Source organism: Ammospiza nelsoni, chromosome 8 (genome assembly GCF_027579445.1).
Source record: "Ammospiza nelsoni isolate bAmmNel1 chromosome 8, bAmmNel1.pri, whole genome shotgun sequence".
NCBI lineage: Eukaryota > Metazoa > Chordata > Aves > Passeriformes > Passerellidae > Ammospiza > Ammospiza nelsoni.
The window spans coordinates 13,913,531-13,926,126 of NC_080640.1; the positions used below are offsets into that span (position 1 = coordinate 13,913,531).

At 37.2% G+C, this 12,596-nt stretch overlaps 1 protein-coding gene across 1 annotated transcript in view; it reads left to right on the forward strand.

The window, feature by feature from the left end:
• The first annotated feature begins 4,032 nt into the window (after positions 1-4,032).
• Positions 4,033-12,596, forward strand: part of LCOR (ligand dependent nuclear receptor corepressor) — a 34,011-nt gene continuing 25,447 nt past the window's right edge. The window contains exons 1-2 of the mRNA XM_059476840.1: positions 4,033-4,049; positions 4,466-4,545. The gene's annotated coding sequence lies outside the window, so the exon portion shown is untranslated. The remainder of the gene's footprint in view (positions 4,050-4,465; positions 4,546-12,596) is intronic.

Here is a 12,596-nt window from a genome sequence, read left to right on the forward strand (position 1 = left end):
TCCTTTTAATGTGCAAATTGCTATATATTTGGCTGTTTATTATAAATAAATGCTGATGAATCACTTGTCTTAATTTCTATTGCAACTGGTCCATTGGAGTTTGATTTGATCCTTGTGGATCACTTCCAGCTCTGGATGTTCTGTGACCTACTGTACTTAACTGCTGGCCTGGGTAGTACTCATTAAGTCTATTGAGGTTTAGTTTATAAATTGATATTCACTGATTGAATTTATATGCACAGATAAGGGCTGAGGAGTTGACAACTCTGTATGTTGCTTTTAATTTTCTGCCCTTGCTGTGCTGATTTTTTTTTTTTTGAGTTATTAACAATTTATATAATAATACCTTCAGAGCAATAGTAGTCTGTGGTTTTTTACTTCCCCCAAAATGATTTGTACCTGGAAGTTAAAGTCAGGCTTTACTGCTTTGACTAGATGCATATCTAGGGCTGAATTATGTAGTAACCATTCAAAGGCATATTTGAGCTGTGCTGTCTTGAGGGGGAAAAAAGCATTGTTTGACATGCTAGGCTCTGTGTCAATGGCACTCCAGAAGTGCATCCCTATCTTTTTCTGAAGATCTTGCATTCCTGTTTTTATAGTAGAGAATGTGTCTCTGGCTGATTTGCATTACTAGATACTGTTATCCCAAGGAGCCTGGAAGCTACTTAATGATCACAAGGGCTCTCGGTTTTAAGGGAGAAGATGGCATGAGGGCTTAACTGTTTTTTTTTCTTTGTTTTAAATTGTTGTCTTACACCATTAGCCATCAAACTACAGTTTAAATTTCTGACCAAATATTTGCTCATAGACGGGTAAAAATGCCAAGAAAAGATGAAAATGAAACTGTTTAGGTGCAGAGAGAAAACTAGTGAAAATTGATCATGCTGAAGACTGCATAGTCAACCTTACCCCCTGCCTTCTCTTTAGTTTTAATTTCTTTCCTTGCTACCCTTAGCAGAAAAAATGGCATGTATATATTCTGATTTTTACCAGAGGATGTTTTAGGGGAAGCTTTACTTGTTTACAGTTTAACTGTTGTGAAATGGGAATAAGTGTGTAACAACCTCTGCATTTAAAAAGTTATTCCACCATTGCTTCAGTACTAAGGATTTTCTTTCTTTGTTCTGGGATTTATTTTTTCTAATTCTTCACTTCCTAGAGAGCCTTCTGGAAAAGAGAGATGTTTTAAAGTTTATAAATTCAGGGGGATTTTTTAAAATCAAAATATTTTTTTCTAAATTCTTCTACTAACATCCAGAAAGTGTTTTTCATTGGAAACGTCACCAGTAACATTTGTGAGAGTTAAATATGTGGCTGCTTTGATTGTGAAGAGCATATCAGAGATCTAAATACAACTGATACTGAAAATCTAATACTGATTTCTAAAATACTGGAATTTTCTTTCTTTTTCTTTCTTCTAATTCTGTTATTCCTGCAACTTTTCCACTGGCTCTGCTCTTCAGCTGCTATAAACTATCAGACACTGAGACACAGATGATGAAAATATAGAAAATGGAATTTAGCAGAGAGAGCCATGTTAATTTCTGTTCCATTTGAAATGCAGGAAAATATCATCTGCCAAATGGAAAAGGACAATCGGTGGGAAAAGAAATGTTCTTTTCAAGCTTCTAAGAGCAGTGACAATGGAGAGAAAAAATACTATAAAAAGTAGGCAGCTCCTTTTTCAAGATTTTGTTTTCCATGTATTCTGCATGATTAACTGTACACAGTTGCTCTTTTGGAGCCCTGAATGACTGAACACAACATCACAGGGCTTAAAATGCCTTTGCTGCATTGCACTTTGCATTTGGGGGGAATAGGGCTCAGCTTTATGGCAGTTTTACCAGTCTCTAGTATAATTTTTGAATACATTCATACTTCCCTTATTTGCCTTTTTTAATGTCAAACATTGCACATAAGATGTTCTGCTGTTGCTATGCAACTGCTAAATCCAATATTTAATATTAATAAAACCCGAGTGGCATTAGCATCACTCAGAACAGTGGGCTAGCAAACTACGATCGTACAATATCCAAGCTGTAAAACTTGGCAGGGACTTCAGTGTGCAATTGCATGCATGGCAAACTGTGGGGCATGAGTCACTGCCAGTTACTATTAAAAGATTGATGAGTTTGAGTAAAATTTCTGAGGTCTTTTGATTTTTATACATATATACATATATATATATATATATATAAAATAGAAGTTCTGAACAAAAAGATCAAGAACAAGGTTGGTTAGCTATTTTCCTTAAGGTTTCATTTCAGAGTCAAATTCTGAGGGTCTCTACCCATATGTTAAAAACGTTATAAACTATTCAGCGTTATAAACCTATGGGTCAATACCCTGATTCTCCTATTTTTCTTCTAGGTCAGGTTGGTCGGCCCTTTCCCACTGTTCCTGCCACTTCCTGAAGCCTGAATTGGCTTTTTTTGGAGGCAGTGCTACTTCTCTGCCTGACAAGGTGCTGTTCAATGGGATGTGTTTCCAGTTTCTCCTCTTCCACCTTGTTTTCTGATTTCTCCCTATTTCCCTTCACTCTTGACTGTTATTTCACCTTTTTTTTTTTTTTTTTTTGATTCTTGGTTCTTTCTGAGATTATATTTTTAGTGTTGTACCTCAGCAATGCTTTTGCCATCTAACTCATGTTGCACCTTGCAAATTCTGTAGCATCCTGCATTGGATTGCTGAAGATGTTGTTGCACTGACACTCTTGCTGACACCCAGAGGGATGAAACACTGTTTGTCATTTCCTTTTGAAGACTGCTTTCCAAAACATAACTTAGATATTAGATCTGGATGAAGTCAGAATTATTTTAGAATTACTGCTCTTTTGAAGTGTAATAAACTATTTCCTTCATAGTACACAATCGTTTAGATTTTGACTGATATCTTAAACATTGCTATTTTGGGTAGTTTATCTGTCCCTGATTCACCCATGCAAGTTTCTCTAAATTTAAGACCATACTTTTGTTTCTTAATTTGTTTTTTATTTCTTCTTCTGCCACTCAAAGATTCAAAGAAGTAGGAGAAGCTAGAAGCCCCTAGCTACTTGCAAACCATTCTTAAAGCTACAAAGCAAAAAGTATTGGAAGGGATAGGGAAGGGCAGGCAATAGTAAAGTTATAGTCCTGAATTTTTCTGGTTATTCCATTTTTATACATTTTTATAAGGTGGAATTTGTCTATCACCCCAAAAGTAATCTCTGTACTTTTCACACTCTGCTAACCCATCTTCTCACAGTACTGCGTGGTGAATAGCTCTCTAGATTTTTTACTGCCACCAGGGGGGTTAGTATAATATTGATTTAACTTTTCCAAATAACGGCAATAATTTTGGTGCACATTTTCCCTCTTCTGGAATAAACTTAAATTGATTAGATTTATTTTAGGTGAGGTATAAATTGTGGCATTGAAGTAGATTGGACTGTGTGTGTCTTGAGTGCAAATCTGTGATTGAAATTTTATTCTGTACTAATATGGCAATGCTGAATCCTCCTCCTTTTAATTTTCTCTCCTCAAAACTGCAGTTCTTGAGGAAACACTGATTCTAATGTTTACTGAAATTCAGAAAAGTAACTGAATGCCACTGAGATGTAAGAATGTATTTTTGAAATTGGGAAAATTTACCTTCTTTCAGTTTTGAGGCTTAAATGAAAGTATTTTTGTTTGCGTAGAAATTACTCGGCCGCGTTGTAGAACCTGCAGCTTCCTATGTTCTTTTGCAAATGGTTTATTTCCATGTTGTAATGTTCTTTATTTTTAACCTAGCTACTTAGAAAACTGCAGGAGTCAGTGGACTCTGGGTTGTGCTCTGATTTATCAGTAGTTCAGTCATCACAATTGACCCGTGTATCTTGTAATACTTGGAGAAAACGTGTTGAGCTCTGTTCTTGGAACAGATAAATATAGAACTGCTATTGTGAATATTGTGGTGACGTACTAATCTAGAAAGCTAACAATTCTTTTATTTGCTTTTAGGGTTTGAAAGTATTCTAGAAGGCCTGTTTGGACCTGGATTATTAAAAGATCTCAGTTTGTTTAAAGGTATTCAATCTCTATGTTTGTATCTTGTTCTGCATTTCTAATGACAGAAGCAGCCTCAGCTCTGCCTCTAGAAAATGTGTGTTACCGTGGTGATTTGTGCTTTTTTTTCCCCCTCCCCCAGGCAGTGCTCACAGTTAGTTTCATATTGGCTAAAATTACTAATGAGTGTGCGTTCATCTTTATGTAGCTGGGAGTGTATTTTGCAGTGCTCAGAAAAACAGATTTGTTGTGCATAGATAAAATGTATATAGTTTGGTAATCTGGGGATTTAGAAAAATGGCCGAAATGAAGCCTGAATCCTCAGAAAGCAGGCAAGAATGTTGTGAAACAGGTATTTAATTCAGCATTTCTCTTTTGGCTCCAGTTGTGTCGTGGTTTATGAATATGAAGTAATTTGCTATTCTTCTGATTTACAGACTGTGAGCCTGAAGGTGTTTCTGATTGGTCTTTTGATGAAAATTGTCTTTTCTGCTGCCTGAGAAGAGAAAAAGTGAAGGTAACAATGCAGATGTGTGAAGCTAGTAGTTGTAGGGGAGGGACAAAGGGAGGGAGTTTGCTGCTCCTAGTTAACTGAATATGGAAAATCTGCAACCTCCTACCCCTTTCTCCTTTGGAAAAAGGTTTTCTGAATTAAATTATGCAGGTTAATGAACAGACTTGCCTCTTTCTCTGCAACTTTTTCTTTGTAGTATGTAATGCAGGTGGTGGGTTTCTCTTTTTCTTCCCTGTGCATTAGCTCTTTCTGTTTGGTGTTTTTATTTGTTTTGTTTGGGTTTTCCTGAGTTCTTTGTAAGGGATCTTGTTGGGAATCATGAAACCTTTCCCAAGGGAGCTAGACTGTGGCTTGTGCATGTTTACTACAGTCAGATGATAGGCTTATCTTCAATATGGAAATGTGGTCCATTTTAACAGTCTAGAATCTTGTTCTGTATCTTGGAATCTTCTTCCCTGTGGGCCATATCCTTTTATTAAAGTGCTCTTGTGCATGGTAGATTTTTGTACTGTGCTTGTTCACAATGAAGTCAGAACCTAAACATGGACAAGTCAGGTTTGCCAACACAATAAACTTGCAGTTTATTTTCTTATGGAGATTATAGTTGTATATAAAACAAAAGCTTTGGTGCTATACTGATTGTTGTTCAGCCCACGTATTGAAATTGTGATTGTTCTATAACATAGGAAGGAAGGATCATCTGTCTTGGCAAAACTTCCTTTACTGGAATTTGTAACTACTGCTTCTTCCTGCACAATGTAAAACAACACCAGAATGGATCTCTATCAACTTAGGAATTAAACAAAAGCACTCTTTCCTCTGTAGCAGCTAGCATGTAGCTGACTGGCTTGTCCATAAAGGAAGTACCTTGTTGACACTGATATTTGCCGTGCTGCCAGTTCATGCATGTTTCTGTATTAGAGCTTTTATTAAGGCACAAGAGGAGGTTTAGGAATGCTTGCATTTAGAACAGATGTAAGTCATAGTTATTTCATTGAGACTGACAGCAGGTAACATGTATGTATACTTGTGAAAGGAGCTCTTTTTTTTTCTTACCTCATTTCATAAAAGGACAAAATCCAGTGTTAAACACAGCTCTGGATAAGCCATTGAATTGATTCAGAAATTAATTTTGTGGTGAATGAGAGGCTGGTCATAGTGTGGGCCAGTGTATGGTAGGTATTCAAAAAGGCAGTCTTACTGCCCTCCAGCCTCTCTGTCAATTCTGTTGGGTTTGGGTATTTTGGCTTTTTGGCTTGTCTTTGTTTTGTTTTTGAAGGCATAATATGTGTCCTTTTAGGTCTAGGGTTTTTCTGTGTCATCTGAGAGATGGTAGGATGGGAGTGCTTCCTTTCCCCTGTGGGTGCAGCAGATTGCTGCCCTGCTGGCACTGATGTCATTAGCTTGCAATACAGAGTTAAATATGATTCTTTCACAAGAGCCTTCAAAAAGTGTGAATTTGACAACATCTTAATTAGAATTCTAATATGTGAGACTAAATTGTTGGAAAAAGGGTTGTAACTTAATTGGTATTTAGCTAAATAATGGACAGTCTTCAGTTAATTCAGTTCAACTAAATTTAGAATGGTACTAGTTTTTTTAAAATCTCTTCCATTGAACATCTGGACTGATCTCTAATTCTTTAGGGAGTTGCAGGCTGTTCATGTGCATCCTGTCACCTTGTTTGGAGAAGAACTGGGCAGGGTGGCATGGTTTGGGTTGGTGCTTGCATGAGTGCTGAGTTGCAGAATGAAAAGGTGTGTAATGGATTGTGTAGCTGGGAGCTGGATAGCCACAAGCCATGTATTAAGATAGTGTGTGGCTGTGGCTGGCATGCTTTTTGGGGTTTTTTTGAGTACATAATTACCAATACCTCCTTTTGGATTAGTCGAATAATCAATCAATCTACTTGATTTTCACCTGTAAGTGACATGTAGATACCTAGTGTAACAAGTTCAAAACCAATAAATATCTTCAGGGTTTTTTTCTGGATTTCATTTGCCCATGAGAATTACCTGTAACTTAGGAGACCAGTGGCTGTGCATAAGTAAAAATGAGTTCTGGACTTGCAGGATGAGAATTGGAGGCCAGTATTTGTTTATTGGCAGAGCTGCTTATGGGGTGAGAATCTACATTAGCTGTCCCACTCAGTGATAGTTGTTAGTGCTTCTGCAGGCAGTCAGGTTCATTGCATGACTTCTTCAAAGGATGGAAAACCACCTTTTGAAGTGTTCTAAAAATATTAATGTATTTGTACCAGCAGTTCTAATTGCAACTACTGAGCAAATACCTGCATTTTTGGAAGTCAAAATACAAGACAAGTTTTGATAGAGAAATGGACTTAAGTGTTTTCATTTGAATGAGGTAACAAAATACAGACAAAGTAGGGAGCCAGCATCTTCCCGGACATTTTTTCCCAATTCCAAAGTGTTATGTGCAGTAATGTAGAACTTTTAGAAACTGGATTTTTTCTTTTCATCACAGAATGCAGAATACACCATTGTTTCTGCATGGTGTGATAGGAGAATAAGTGGTTACCTAAGGTGCTGCTACCAGGTTATTAATGTGGGTGCCTTTGTGCAGAAATGGACAGGCACCTTGAAAGACAAAAAAAGCCATTTAGCAGCTCTGGCTGCCTCCATGAGGTGAGAGAAAGATTGGGATGGGACCAAATCTGACACCAAATCTGACAAATTCACATTTGGATAATGTGCAGTTGTGGTAATTCTCTATTGCTTGTGGTCTTTATCACTTTTCCTTCTAAAAGGTTGTGGTACAGCCAAGACTCATCAATTGAGATGAATTGAAGTGTACTTGCCTTATCTCTTTTTAATTATGATTCCTAATTTTTCTGTGTGATTTGTTAAATAATCTGACTGAGCTATCATTACAGAAGAAATCTTTGGCTTCATGTAGAATGTTTGTATCAAATGAGGTGGTCTGTAGTGTCATTTGCTCATAGTTGGAGCTCAAGCCTAGTTTAAGAAAGGCCAGAAGAAAGGAGAAACTGGAAAATGAATCCTTTAAGAATATTCAGTTGAATATATTCATGTAGAAAAGAAAACACTGTTGTCTACAGTGACATAAAGCAATTCATGTGTATTAAGAGAAAAAAGGAACACACATACATGGATACACAGCTAATCTCATTGGTTGGTGAGAGCAGAACAAGAAGGATAATACTCCTAAGCACATTAACTATTTTATAGATATATTTAAGCTACAAAAATAGCAAGAGAGAAAATTACTTCTAGGAGCATATTCTGGATTCATAGGCTGCTTGATGCCAGAATATTGATTCTGGTCTGCAAAGTTCTCTAAAATACCTGGGCTTCAGTGAAAGGACCTCTCAAAATTCCTTCATTTGTGAAGAAGTGTGTTAAGGTACAGCATTTGAAGAAGTTATTTTAAAATTCAAAATTACTCTGTTGTGATTTGGGTATTTTTAAAAGCTTGTAATTATTTTACACGAATCTGATGGCCTTTGACTGTGGAGGAGCATAACGAGTAAGATATGAACTGTGGTAAATGTCTGAATAATTCTGAAGAGAAGTTATCACTCATCTAAAGCATTAACTTGTAGAATAATTGAAGGTGGCAAAGGAAATATCTAAAAATGAGTTGAAGTTGTAGAACTCCTACAATTTTTGATGGCTTTAGAATGTGTTTAAGCTGTGTACAGAGTTCCCCAAGTGTGCTGGAACATGCTCTAAAACATTTTAAATGGATTTCATCACTTAAACTCAAGCATTTAGACTGTCACTTTTGTATTGTGTCATTTTAAAATTATTTGATATGGAGACTAAAACTTGAAAATATTGTTTGTGATAATCTCCAGATGTGTTTAGCAGTAATGCAGGGTTGCAGCTTTTCTTGTGCATCAGTGTTAATGTAAGCATGTTGTGGTTCCACACCGCAGCATGCTTACATTTATATTTCACTGATATATTTCTTTTTCCCCTACTATAGATAATAAATGATAGTCAATAGCTATGGATCAAGTTGCATGTTTTGAATGTGATAAATATGATGTCAGTCATCGTACTGTAAAAAAAATATATTCAGTAAGTGAGGGAGGTCTTAAAACTGATTAAACCATCTGAATTTTGTTTAATACTAAGCTGGGAGCAGTTGTAGTTGCTTTAAAGGACATGCTCAGAATCGAAAATTATCTTGATAAATTTGAAAAACAGGACAAGACAGACCTGTTTTGTCAAGTCACAAGTTTCAGAGGTCTTAAAAGTGATAGGAATGTGAAATTGGTAAATGACTTCATGGACTGTTTCAAGAGAAGAATTTGTGTTAATACCTGGAGAGGAAAACCTGAATGCTGGTGAAGCCTCAAATGACTGTAGCATTTTGAGAGATGTAAACAAACTGAGTATCGTTGAAATGAAAGCAACAAAATGATATTTTCTTGCAAGTAGAAGGGACGAAGAGGTCTGCTACCCTTAAAGCTTGTCTACAGAAAATTGTTCTCCTTTTTGTTGGCTATGAATTAAAAAGACTGTACAGTCTTAAGGAAAAAAAAACACATTGGAGAAGACAGCCTAGGGGTGTTTAGCAGTCCTTTTTTTACTCAGTGTTCCTGCTTTTACAATGAGGTAGGGTGGGAGGCTGGAGGGAGTCCATGGGATTGACCAGTCAGCCATGGGTGGTCTCTGGGCAGCCTCCTTTTTTTTCCCGAAGATGGATAGGAATTATCTCATCCTGTTCTAGCTTGTGGGCTCTTCCCATTCCATCTGTGTGTGTGCTGTGGCTTAAACATGAAACTGCTGTTTGCACATCTACACCACAACAGCCTGCATCATAGAGTTCTCTTCATGTCAGCAGTTCAGCATTGGAATTGCTGTATCAACATTTCCTGCAAGGAGGCTCTCAGTGAGCATCCAGCAGTAGTGCTGACAAGGCTGGGCTGCCCAGGATAGGTGGTCTCACAAGGTCACACACTGACCTTGCCTTTTGAAAACCTCAGCTCTGTATTTCTAAGGCTCTTTGACTTAATTACATTGTTATGCTGTTTATCTTAGTGTACAAAAAGAGCTTTAGCCCACAAAGAGCATGTGCAAACCGCTCCAGGTATCTTTCTCTGAAGGTTTATTGTTCAATAGAGTGATGCTGCATGTTCACTGGTGGATTCCAGGAATGCTCTGGGGCATTCTCTTCCCACCTGAAGAGAAGCACAAAGAGAATAGAAAGAATCCTATGTTATAAATAATACCTAAAAGTAACTGAATGGCTATAAATACCCTGAAAAAATGCCCAATGAAAATACTATCTAGATATTACTGGGTTTTTCTTCTTCCTATTACCTGCATCTTGCTACTGAAAACTTAGATGTGATTTAGGACTGTAGAGCAAGTGAGTAAACCTGAAAGTAGTGGTTTTAGATAATGGTTATTGGGAAGAAATACTAGAAAATGTGAAAAAATGACACCTAAAAAATCAACAACCCCCCACCCTAACCAAACAAAAAAAAAACCCAACAAAACAAAACAAACAAAAAAACAACAGAAATCAACCAACCAGACACTCCCAAACGAAACAAAAGCACCTCACTTTTGGAAGTAGAATAGCAATCACAATCAAATACTTAGTGTGAAAGCTTGAATTTTCCTTCTGGGGTGAAAAATCCTACAGATTCCTGGCATAGTTATGGTACAATAGATAAGAAAACAATTGAAAAGTGCAATAAGCAGAACTACTCCCAGTATATTTTGTCTCATGTAGTCAGTGCTGTACTGAACATGCCCAAAGACTTTTTTTTTTATTCGAAGAGTTTAAATCTGACTTTTTACATAACTGTATTTCTTTGTTTTGATGTCTTAGCATGGACACTGATAAAAACCATACATGGAAGGAGATGCTCCTTAATTTGGGGGGGTAAAAACTAAGCACTGCCATTTTCTTCCTATTATTCCTCTTCTCTCCTAAATGCAGATCAAGAGATCCTTTACTGAGCTGTTCACCAGCATAAGCCACTTAGAATTCTTTCTTCTGGCTGATCCCTTTTTCTTCATTCCTTCTCTATGTAGCAAGTGTACAGCTTTAGTTAGTTTCAGTAGATTAAATGGTACTCTTCTTATGTTGCCTTTGTGTGAGTAATATAAAATACATTTGTTTATGGTGAGGCAGGGTGCTACTGGACTATTTTTCCACTGAGTTACCAGGCTAGTACTTACAGTGTCTTGCTATAGATGCAAAAAGTACTAGGAAGATTTGAAATGCATTGGCCAAGGGTTTTTTGTTTTGTTTTTTTTTGTCTTGGCCAAGGGTTATTTTTATTTTAGGCTTCTTCCAGAGCTATAGTCTGTTAAAGAAGAAGCTTCTCCTGTAGGAGCAATCAGGTTTGAATCTCTGGTATGGAAGAAAACCTCAGTCATTTTGTGAGGCCTTCACTTCTGCAGGCTCTTACCTTTGCAGAATCAAAGATGTTTTTACTCACTTGTTACCTCTGTCATTGCATGTTCTGTTTGTCATAAAATACTGCTTTGTGTCTGTCTGAGATAGTATCTCCCTTTGCTTTTGATAGAGAGCTTTTGGAATCACAAATATGGTGTGAAAGCCCATCCATGTGGTTCAGGCCAGAGCATTTGGTATTATTACCCTTAGCACACAGTTTGTGTGACTGCTGCGTTTGTTAATTTACTGTGGGCTTCTCATATAATCTTGCTTCTTAAACCTTTTGAAGTTGAGACAGTGGAAACTTAAGATTTGCTTATTTTTCATTTATTGTGATTTTTAAATGAATTTCCAGTTCTTCCCTTCTAGTTCCATGAGTCTGAAATCAACGTATACAGTAGAGGCCAAAAAAACAGATGCAGCCTAAATCTTTATAAAGGTTAACAAAACAAAACACTCCCTGAAGCCAAAGAGTAGCTGTGTATACATTCCTGCAGTAGGTAAATACAGGTATCTTTAATATAGCTTAAAATGAAAGTGGAAGGAGACGGCCAGTAAAGAGATTTTTCTCCTGAGCCAGAGCAAGGCATTAAACTGATAGAAATGAAAAAAGGTGTGTGCGTCTGGGGGTGGAACCTAAGCATTTAGATTTTGTATTTTTGTAACCTTGCCTTCTAGTTTCTTGACTGTACTTAAAATGAATGATGTATCCTGACATCTCACGTGCTTAATTATCCTAGTTTGAATTTATTCTTGAGATTACTCAGCTGCTTCCAGTTGTGAGAATGGATTTTATTTTGTTGTAGGTGTTGTAACAGCTAACTTAAATTTATTTCACTTAAAAGTAGCTACTATTGAGATTCTTCACAAAAGGTCCTGTTTGTTGATAATATTTGGTCATTTTTTACTTAGTTTGCATGGATATATGGAGTAAGGAGAACTGTGGATATTTTGCCTTCAACAGTTATTTCTTGAATCTAAAAATAATAGCCAAAGAACAAGTGCTAGATATGAGATTTGCAGCCAAATGCTTTTCTTCTTTATAATGCACTCTTATTTTCTGTATTGTTATCAAATCTTACATTTGTGTAAGATCATCATCATTTATGTCTTGAGTTGTAGTGTAAGGTGTCACCAAAGTATGTATTCTACCACCACCTCCATCACCTTCTGACGAACTGTTAGTGATAGGTCCTTTGTATCAGCTGCATACCCCACCTATGAGCTGGGTGTAGTGTTCTCTTTGTTACACCCAGCCCATCTCTGCTAATGTGCCGTCAAGGACTCCCCAAAACATCCTATGTCTTACAGGATTGCATCATTCCATTGTAAAATTCCCTGTCCTGGGGGAGGTACTGAATGTTCCTGCCTGGATTTGAGGGTGGTGTATGATCTCAAGGTCTGGGGACTTGGGGGAACCACCACTGGACCCCCAGGGAAGGAGCAGACCTTTCCACAGGACCACTGCTTTGACAAGTCCACATCCATCATTTCAATGGGACTGCAGCCACCATTTAATCAGACTGCCACCCCCACCCTGACCAAGAGGGTGCCAAAACTCTTTGTCAGTGTAAGCCAGTGTTTCTGTACTGTTGCCTTTAATGTAACTTTCCTATTAAATTGTAGCTCCCTGTGGAAATCACTTGCAAGGT